A 10,441-nucleotide genomic window follows, 5' to 3' on the forward strand; every position below is an offset into this window, starting at 1 on the left:
TTCTGGGGCATAAATAATATTCTATGTTTTTATCTGAAAGATGGCTATATGGTTCTATACAAAGACCACAAAACTGTAATTTTACATAAGATTTGAACATTTTTAATGCACGTACATTATACTGCATGCTGGTAGACAAAAACAAAATGGAACTCTTTTGTACGAAGAGTATCACTGTGAAGATGCAAAAATAATAGCCATTCAGTAAGGAATAGTGAAATCCAAATTTAATCTGAATTCTTCTCTACATGGCACCTGTTTCTAATAAATACCCAGGCCAGAGATAATGAAAGAAGAATGCAGAAAAAAAAATTTCATTTCCTTTTAAGTCTGTGAGTACCAGAGAAATTTAAATTGAAACACCAAAGCCATGAAAAATAAAACTAATTACAGGGAGAATTTAGAAATGCTGGTGAATTTGGAGCAGGTGCTCCAGTAAACAGTTACCCACGGTAAATGTGAATTCAGCACCTTGCATTCTGAAAAACATGTTACATATCTGGTTTTCTGCTATAGGGCATGAGATTAAAAATGTTGGCTCCAGGGCCTGCAAGTGGCATGGTGGTTAAGGGCGCTGGCCTCCCACATGACCGACTGCGGTTCAAGTCTCGGACCTGGTGGCTTTCTTTCTCACTTTCTCTCTCTCTCTCTCTCTCTCTCTCTCTCTCACTCTGTACCTCTCTGGTCAAAATTAAAATAAATAAGTAAATAAATAAAGTTAAATAAAATAATTATTTAAAAAAAAATGTTGGTTCAAATACTGAAATCAATGCACTTCAGTCCCAAAGATTAATAGCAAAAGCTTAGAATTCACATTGGCCCTTGGTTGTCTCTATTTTTTTTTTCTTTTTTTTAGAAAGGTTTTTGCTATAGGGCGCGTGCACTTGCCAGGCAGACAGAGAGAGACAAAGAGATAGAAAGCGAGAAATCACCCCAGGGGCGATGGCCACGCCGCAATCCCTTCTCCATTCTCCTCTCGGGATCTTGGGCATGCACGCACACGTGCCTGGCGTGAGTTTAAGCCACCAGGTCGGGGACTCGAACCGTAGTCGACTACATGGGAGTCCAGCGACATAGCCATTACACTAACTGCTGGTCCCAGCGGTCTCTTCTTCTAAAGTAAAGTGGAAGGTTTGACTGAGCATTCAGAGAGAACTTTTAAGTCTTAGCTGTAATAGACTTAAATGAGTCTCTTAGTATTACTTTGTCGAGTTCAAGAAAGTTAGCCAAGTTAAGTTTTGAAGTATATCTGGGACTGATGTAATTTTTCCCTCAGATACAAACATATTGCACATATAAATTAATAACTTTCTTATTTTTATTTTTTTATTTTATTGAATAAGATTTTTTTTTCAAAAATCACTTTTTTGTTTATTATTATTATTGACACATGATAATTATACATATTTATGGGCTACGGTGTAATTTTTCAGTATAAGAATATAATGTATAATTATCAAATCAAGGGATTTGCATATCCATCATTTCAAACATTTGTCATTTCTTTGCATTGGAAACATTCAAAGACCTCTCTTTATGCTAAGCTGAGATATAAAATAAATGATTGTTAGTAATAGTCACTTTTGTTAACCGCCATTAGCCTACTGTACCATACAACACTAGAATGTGTCCCTCTTATCTACCTGTAGGTTTTTATATTTATATTTTTTATTATTATTTATACATTAAGCCACTATACATCATCTAGATTGTGAAGAGACTTTACCCTGCATGATATAGACCTCAGTCCAATTATGACAAAATTACAATACAGTTTTCCAATATTTCCAATACAGTTGCATAGTTTCATAATTATCCATTTAAAAGTTTTCTGAAACAAAAATCATACCAGGCTTTTTTTTTTTTTTTTTTGAGAGGTTTTCGCTATAGGGCGCATGCGCTCGCCAGACAGACAGAGAGAGTCATAGAGACAGAAAGCGAGAAATCACCCCCAAAGGGGATGGTCACGCCGCAATCCCTTCTCCTCCATTCTCCTCTCGGGATCTTGGGCACGCACGCAAACGCGCCCAGCGTGAGTTTTAAGCCACCGGGTCCGGGACACGAACCACGGTCGACTATGTGGGAGTCTAGCGACATAGCCATTACGCTAACTGCTGGTTCCCAAAAATCATACCAGTTTTGTGAAGGCTTAGTAAAAAGTCCCGTTGTTTCATTCCGTGTAATAGTCCTGCTTAAATAGAAAAGACACAAATTGAAACAATACAATAACTCTAATTAACAGTTACATAAAAATATGTACTAAATGGTAGGCTACTTAGTGGGTTAGAAGGAGATGGATGATCATATCCAAAAGTTGCCAATTAAAGAACAGGTGTCAGTCTAGAAGAAAGTTTCTTGAGGTGACCTATAAGGATCAACTTCAATTCTCTTTTATTGACCTATTAATACAATTGGGGCACACGCTCCCAATAGCGATGCCACCAGATATCTAGCTCAATGCCAGGATTTAAATCATGCAAATAGTGCTATGTAACAAGTCATTCCTTTACTGAATATCTATCACTACATAATAAACCCTTACAAAAAATGTGGCTACCATAATTTTGCTTATGATATTGCTGTCAATACCTTGGGTTGGACTGAAAACAATTTTCTTCTGACCTCCCCTAGTGCCATTCATATGTCTACGACTGGATGGAAAGCTGTCTGGGATGAGTTGGGCTAAGGAGTCTCTGGTAGGCAGCATTTCTTGATCCTCATGGTCTCACACTCTAGTTGCCTAGCTGGGGCTTGCTCATACAGCAACCGTGTGTTCAAAGAGGACAAGCGGAAGTGTCAAGCCCTCTCAGGGCCTGCACTCGGGTGACATACACCTCGTCTTCCACAATACTCTATTGTTTAAACTAGTCATAAGGTCAGTATAGATTCACAGGGTATGGAAATAGATCCTGCCTACTAAAGGGAAAAGCTAAAAATAATTTGTGACCATTTTTAATGTAGCACAGTCTTCTCTGTGGACACAGTCATCTATATTTCTCTTCCATGCAAAACACACTCACCACCTCCTATGACCACCAATGACAGCAATATAATAAAAAGCAACTCTCTTGGGGTACAGAAAAAGCCCTTATTTGAAGCATTTGCTCATTTCTGTGGCATAATACCACCACCATGTCTAATTTTGAGTTATTGATATAATATCACTGGGTTCAAGTTGGAAAATATGCACGCAATCAGCTCTCCAAAGTGGTAATGAGTTGGCCCCTGCATACCACTCCCCATATAGCTTATCCTGTTTGACATTGGAACACAGTACAATATGTTGAAGTCTGCATTTGGTTCAGGTGTAGATGGGGCTCCTTGATTGTAAATTCTCACCTGTAGATCTGAGGAAAATACTTGTCTGCTTCTCATATTCTTAGTGCACAATACTGAGATGATGAGATAACTAGGACAGGTGATACCATTCCAAAAATGGAAGAACAAGAACCCCATAGCAGACACTGGAGCACAGGAATATAGGAAGAACTCCGATGATCAGGTTTCCCTGCTACAGGACCTGAAATTCATGATTAATTAGGGTCTCATTCTGCTTTTGGGAGTAATTCTCATGTCCACAGTTGGCCGTTAAGTATTGACATTCGCTTTCTTGCTTTTGTTCTGCCTTTAGGATTTTTATTCGACCCTCTCAGATGTCCCTCCTCTTTTATTTATTTATTTATTTATTTATTTATTTTAATAATTACTTATTTAATTTTATGTATTCATTCATTTATTTTAATTTGACCAGAGAGAGAGAGAGAGAGAGAGAGAAAGTGAGAAAGCAAGCCACCAGGTCCGGTACCCGAACCGCAGTCGGCCATGTGGGAGTGTCCAGCATCTTAACCACCACGCCACCTGCTGGTCCCCGTCCTTCCTCTTTTAAAATTTTCTTTCTTGCTTCTTTGAGCAAGACACGCACACACACACACACACACACACACACACACACAGAGGATCCACCTGGATCCTGTTGCAATGATCCATCCCTGACCTTAGTCAGCTCTGGATCATGGGCACAAGTGTGCCTGCCATATTAAAAGCATTCTCCAGACTTGATGTGTGAACCTTTCCATGTGGGTCAGTCTTGCAGAATGTCATAGATTTTTTGTTCGTTTGTTTGTTTTCTTAATTGCCAAAGGGTGAATACCTTCCGCAGAGAAAGACAGGCAAAGAGAAAAAGTACTCCCCAATAAAGCATGGTCACACCATGGTCATCTATTTCTTCATCCTGTGGGGATCTTGGATCTGCCTGCACACATGACCTGTCATGTTTTTCAGCCACTAGGCTGGGGTTCAAAACATGGCTGGTCATGAAGCCTCCAGCTCCCTTAACCACTAGGCTATGGGGGTGGTCTAGAGCACTGTGTTTTACTGTTGTACAACTGTCTGGCCCCAAGATGTCTTTCACTTTGCATAAGAAGTGCCCCAGAGGTTTAGCTGAGAAGATTTCTCATCTTATGTTGTATTTAGTAAAAATTGGGACTTGGAGGCATATTTTCATTGTACTGTCTGTGACATTTTTTAGATCAAGACACTACAACTCCTTACAAGTTATTTTGACTTTCCTGTGTGTCAGATGATAGTCTATTCCATTCAACAAAATTCACACTCACATTTCTTTTCTTCTTTTTTCTTACCGAAGGGTACATGCACTCACCAGAGAGAAATAGAGAGAGAGAGGGGGAGGGAGAAAGCACCCTCCAATAGGGAGTAGTCATGATGTAATCATGACCACATGCTCTTCTTTAGGAACCAATTTAGACTATCATCTGTAATTACCCGCCCCCACCCCTCTGGGGGTGGGGGGAAGGCCATGCTGCTATCCCTTATCCTCCATTCTCCGCCTGGGATTTTGGACACACACACACACACGTGCCCAGCATGAGTTTCAAGCCACCGGGTCTGGGACTTGAACCACAGGCAGCCATGTGGGAGTCCAGTGCCTTTACCACTATGCCACCTGCTGACCCCAAAGTTATCTCTGAAAACTATTTTGTGTGTTCATTAGTAAAGACATGAGATTTTATACAAAAGGAATATTCAAGAATAATTCTGAAGTGTCTTGCTTAGACAACTGACAATGAGATAATGCATTTACCAAGGAGGGACATCAGAACATGTTTGACTGAAAATATAAGAAGTACAATTTGAGCTGAGATTCCTGAAAGGAATTTATAATCCACTCAAGTAAAAATGTCAGATAACCAAAATATTATGGCTTTTTCATCGTTGAAGCCATTTAAATCTGAGTACTCGGAATGATCTGTCTGTCTGTAAAGCTGTTCTAGGCACAGTTCTGCCACTAATACTTTCCACAGCCTCAGTTGAGAGTCTAGAACACATTAGAGTCCATTCTGTAATGTGTCCCTGGAGCTGGACTTCACAGCCATACCAAAGCCTACATTGTATATATCATTAAGAAGTACACACACTCACACACACTCACACACACATACACACACACTGATTTAAATGTCCTCTGCCCAAGAATGTTGGAGTAGCAATTCAAAGTACTGCACTACAGCCAAATCAGCTGAATTCTAATGTAATTTTGCTACTTCTCAGTAATGTGCCTTGGAGATTATTATTATTATTATTATTATTATTATTATTATTGTTATTATTTTTAAAATTCCCACATGTGCTCTTTATACTTACCCTGAAGAACTTCTGCCCTTCTTTAGGAACCAGTTTAGATGCCTCTTCCATTCTGATTGTCTCCACCATGACTATGTTTTACCACCCTTCAGTGCATATATGCACACATGTTCTGTGTGTTTATCAAGCTGCTGGGTCCAGGACTTGAACTGGAAAGTTAACTATGTGGGATCCAACTGCTGTAACTACAAAACTACCTACTGGCCCATGATTTGGGGTTTCTAATAGCAATTTCTTGTTTCACTCAGTCTGTAATCTGAATCCTTGACTTTGTAAATAGAGCGCTGTTATCTACCCCTATATCTCAGATAAGAGTGGCATTTCTGCAGTATATACTTCTAAAGAATCTATTTACTTCAAGCCACTAAAATTGTATTTGAAGAGAATATTTATGGATTAAATGACTCACCAAGTCTTGCTTTAATAGAAGAAACAATAGGAAAACCAAGGGATATGTAAGCACACAAATCATACACATTCAGTTACACACTCCCATGCTTACCCCAATTAAGAGAACTGAGACAGGCTCATAGTAAATCCATGAGTATAACAAAGAGAAAGAAATGCCTTCTAAACAAGACCAACTTCTTGACAAACTTTTAAACTTTTTGTTTTTAGAGAAAGATTTGTTTTGCTATAGGGTGTGTATGCTCACTGGAGAGACAAGAAGATGGAAAATGAGAAATCATCCCCCACGGAGGATGGCCTTGCTACAACCCTTTCCCCATTCTCCTCTCAGGATCTTGGGTATGCTTGCATAAGTGCCCAATGTGAGTGTCAAGCCTCCAGATATGGGACTCGAACAGTGGTAGGCAATGTGAGAGTCCAGCGATGTAACCATTATGCCATCTGCTGGCTTCCTTGGCAAATTTTGAAAAACCAAGTATACCAAGACTCTTTGTGATCCAAACAAATGCTTCCGAGATCTACTTTAATAGACTAAAGGAAGTGAATGCTCCAGCTGGAAAGACTGAGGTAGTGCAGCCTGTGTCAGGGAGGAGAGATGAAGTTGTCTTCACTGTTGGACAACTCGGATGAATTTCTTTCCTGTCTGCTCTGCATTTCCCATCTAGGCCATGCACTGATTCACCAGCAATGGATCTGGAATTTCTATTCAAATGTGGCACTGATATGTAAACTTCTCTAGATGACTAGAAAGTTCAAAAGTCATCTTGCCTGACTAAAAAGTCACTAAGTTCCCCATAAATGTACAAAATGGCAGCAGAGGAATGAGGCCTCTCTCCTGGATCATAGTCCATAGTACACTTGGGCCTGCCTATATAGGAAACAGCTTGACACCTAGCTTCCCTTGGATTCTGCCAGTGCTTTACCTGACACACTTCCTCCAGTAGACCTCCACTGATGCCTGCATTGTGTGAGACCAGTAGTGCTTGTCCCAACTGTGAGACTTAATAGTCAAAGACAAACATTCAAAAATTAACCATGTGTCCCCTTCCTACTAAAATTCTATGGTAGTTATGGCTCATTGTTAGGCACTTCCCTACTCTATCAAGATCTATGAAACATTTTCCTTTCCCACGTCAAAAGCATGAGTTTCTGTGAACCTTAGAATTTTCAACTGATGAATTTCCTTTCCCAGACAAAAATGTTTCTAGCTGAAATAACCTTTCAAGAAAAAAATTCTACTATGAACTTTCTTAGGGTTGTATCCTTTTTTTTGGAAGTATGGAAGTATTTGCGTCTGTGGGTAAAATGGTGGTGTAGCAGTAACACAGGTGGACCGATATGGGCAGATCCCAGGTTCATATACAGGGGCCTCTATATATAACTCCAGTACTCACTGTGATCCTGGCTAGCTGAGGCTGGAGCAGGTCACAGTGTGAAAACCCTTTCGGTTATGCCTCTCTCTCTCTCATGGAAGAAATAAATAAATAAAATTGAAATATATCCCTTTTAATTATTTTAAAAATCTAGTAGTTTTATTCCTTTTTAATGTGTTTAGCATAGCAAACCTTGAAGTATTTAATCAAAGAAAAAAAATCTGGGATTTCTTTATTCTTTTATACATTTTCCTAATTTTAAAAATTCTTTAAATCTTTTTCTCCTGTTTTGAAATAAAATCATTTTCCTATTTATAAGATAATAAAAATCGCATTACAAAATTGATAATTTTTAATTTTGTAATGAAAACTGACACTTCGTAGCAGGAATTATGGATGGACAATGGTCCTCATCTTTAGAAAACTATTCTATACTTTGTATTTTAAGAAGAGGAAACAGTGTTTTGGTACTTTGTTATATGCTTTACAGTAGTCTTGTCTGAAAATACTTTCTGCAGTCCTAAAAATATTATAAAATAGTCTATAATATTTGTCTTCCAGTATAGTAGACAGTAACTCAACAAGGCCTTTGAGTTTTTTTTTTTTTTTTAAGGCTTTTTTTTTGGGGGGGGGGGGAGAGATTTTCACTGTAGGGCGCGTGCGCTCGCCAGACAGACAGAGAGAGAGACATAGAGACAGAAAGCGAGAAATCACCCCCCAGGGGGGATGGTCACGCCGCAATCCCTTCTCCTCCATTCTCCTCTCGGGATCTTGGGCACGCACGCACACGCGCCCGGCGTGAGTTTTAAGCCACCGGGTCCGGGACACGAACCGCGGTCGACTATGTGGGAGTCCAGCGACATAGCCATTACGCTAACTGCTGGTTCCCAAGGCCTTTGAGTTTTTGAAATGCGAATAATTGTGAACCACAATTACTATAAGGTTAATTTTAAATGATTACAATTGAACTTTTTGCTACTACTAGATAATGCAGTCTTAGAGTTCTAAATTGTGATTGGAGTGACCAGCAGATGGCATAATTGTTATGTTGTACTCTGATATAGTTGACTGCTGTTTGAGTCCCAGACACAGCGGCTTATAACACAACAGGCACATATGGGTGTGTGCCCAAAATCCTGAGAGAAGAATGAAGAAGATATTGTGATGTGGCTGGGAGTTATTTCTCGCTTTCTGTCTCTGTCTCTCCAGCAAGCGCATATGCCTTATAGCAAAAAATCTCTCTCAAAAAAAAAAAAAAAATTGTGATTGGAGAAAAAGTAGCTGATTAAATAATTTTGGAAGAAATATTTCCTTTAAAAATTTTAAAGCTGATAGCACATTCATTAGCCACATTGTGCCATTAAAGATTTGCCTTCTTAGGATCAGCAGGTGGCATGAACATTAGGGGTGCTGGACTCCCACATGGCTGACTGTAGTTTGAGTCCTGGACTTGGTAGCTTACTTTCTCACTTTCCCTCTCTCTCTCACTCTGTACCTCTCTGATGAAATTAAAAATAAATAAATAAATAAATAAATAAATAAATAAAATAAGGTTAAAATAATTATTAAAGAAAAAGATTTACTTTCTTAAAAATCCCCATCAATAAAATTTTAAATATCAATTCACATTATGAAATAACAATAAAATCTGATTATGGATTTATGTTATGAAAAAAAGGAAAGTGGTCAACAACAAATCTACAGATGTTAATATTTAAAATCTACACTCTGCAAATCATTACAACAAATAAATTGTTGTAACTCACATGGGCTAAACATGTAACCTGTCTTCCATAATCACATTAAATTTTTAATGTGTAAAATACAGGAAGCACAGTATATAATACAGTAAAAGTTAAAGAGATTACTTCCTTATTTGAATTAAAGGTCCCAATAGCAGCCTGTAAGACTATTTTTTTTTTAAATCACAGATCTTGACATTTTTCTTTTTCACTTTTTTCTTTTCTCTTTCTTTTTTCTTTCTTTTTTCCTTCTTCTTCTCCTTTTTCTTTTTTCTATAAGGTAAGTGTGCTCACCAGAGAAACAGAGAGAGAGAGAGAGAGAGAGAGAAACAGAAAGAGAGAGAGAAAGTGAGAAATCATCCCACCAGGGCATATGGCCACACTATAGTCTACACTTTCTCTTCCAGTTTCCCTCAAGATTTTTGGGTGCTTTTTGGTGAGGTTCTTTCTTCCTCTGAAAGGTGGGTCAAACAGAGATATAAAGAATTAGAAAAATATCGGAGGCACTGACATGTTGTTTCTTGTCTGAGTTTAGTAGGAGCTCACATAGTGCCTAGTAGGCTCACAAAGCCCATAGCAGTGGTTGCAGGTGCGTCTTCCCTCTTGGAGATAGTAACACGTATGAAGAATGCTTACAGAGAGGCTTCTTCTCTCTTGGAGCTCATAGCACATGAAGCTGAGCTGAGCTAAGCCATGATCAAGCTAAGCCAAGAACATCAGGACTCCCCAGTCTGAACCAAGACAGCGCTGAACAGGGCTACCTAAGAGGACAGAGCAGGGCAATGCAGAGCAAGGTTAGCTGACCAGGTGCTTCTTTCTCTTAAAGGAACTGCAGACAATAGTGGCTCATTGACAAAACCAGAGTGTTGCACATGTACATGTACATTCCATTTAATGGCATAAAGCAGCAAAATCATAATTACATAACAAGTGTGCAAGCACAGTACCACAAATGTCATAAATTATTTAATCTGTGGCCTTCAAACATGAAAAGATAACATAGGAGATGAGGGAGCCAGTCTAAACCATCCTGACTCCATTTTCAGTATTTTCAGTATAGGCATACTCACACACACACACACACACATACACATGCTCCCTGTGTTATTTCTAAGGTGACAAGGCCAGGACTCAAACTACACATTGGCCATGTGGGATCCAGCGCCTTAGCCTCCATAATACCTGCTGACTCTCAGATGTTGATGTTTTAAACTACAGATTTGTATGTCATCTTGGCTACTGGCTATAGGATACAGT

Source organism: Tupaia chinensis, unplaced genomic scaffold (genome assembly GCF_000334495.1).
Source record: "Tupaia chinensis unplaced genomic scaffold, TupChi_1.0 Scaffold143766_1, whole genome shotgun sequence".
In the NCBI taxonomy this organism is placed as follows: Eukaryota; Metazoa; Chordata; class Mammalia; order Scandentia; family Tupaiidae; genus Tupaia; species Tupaia belangeri.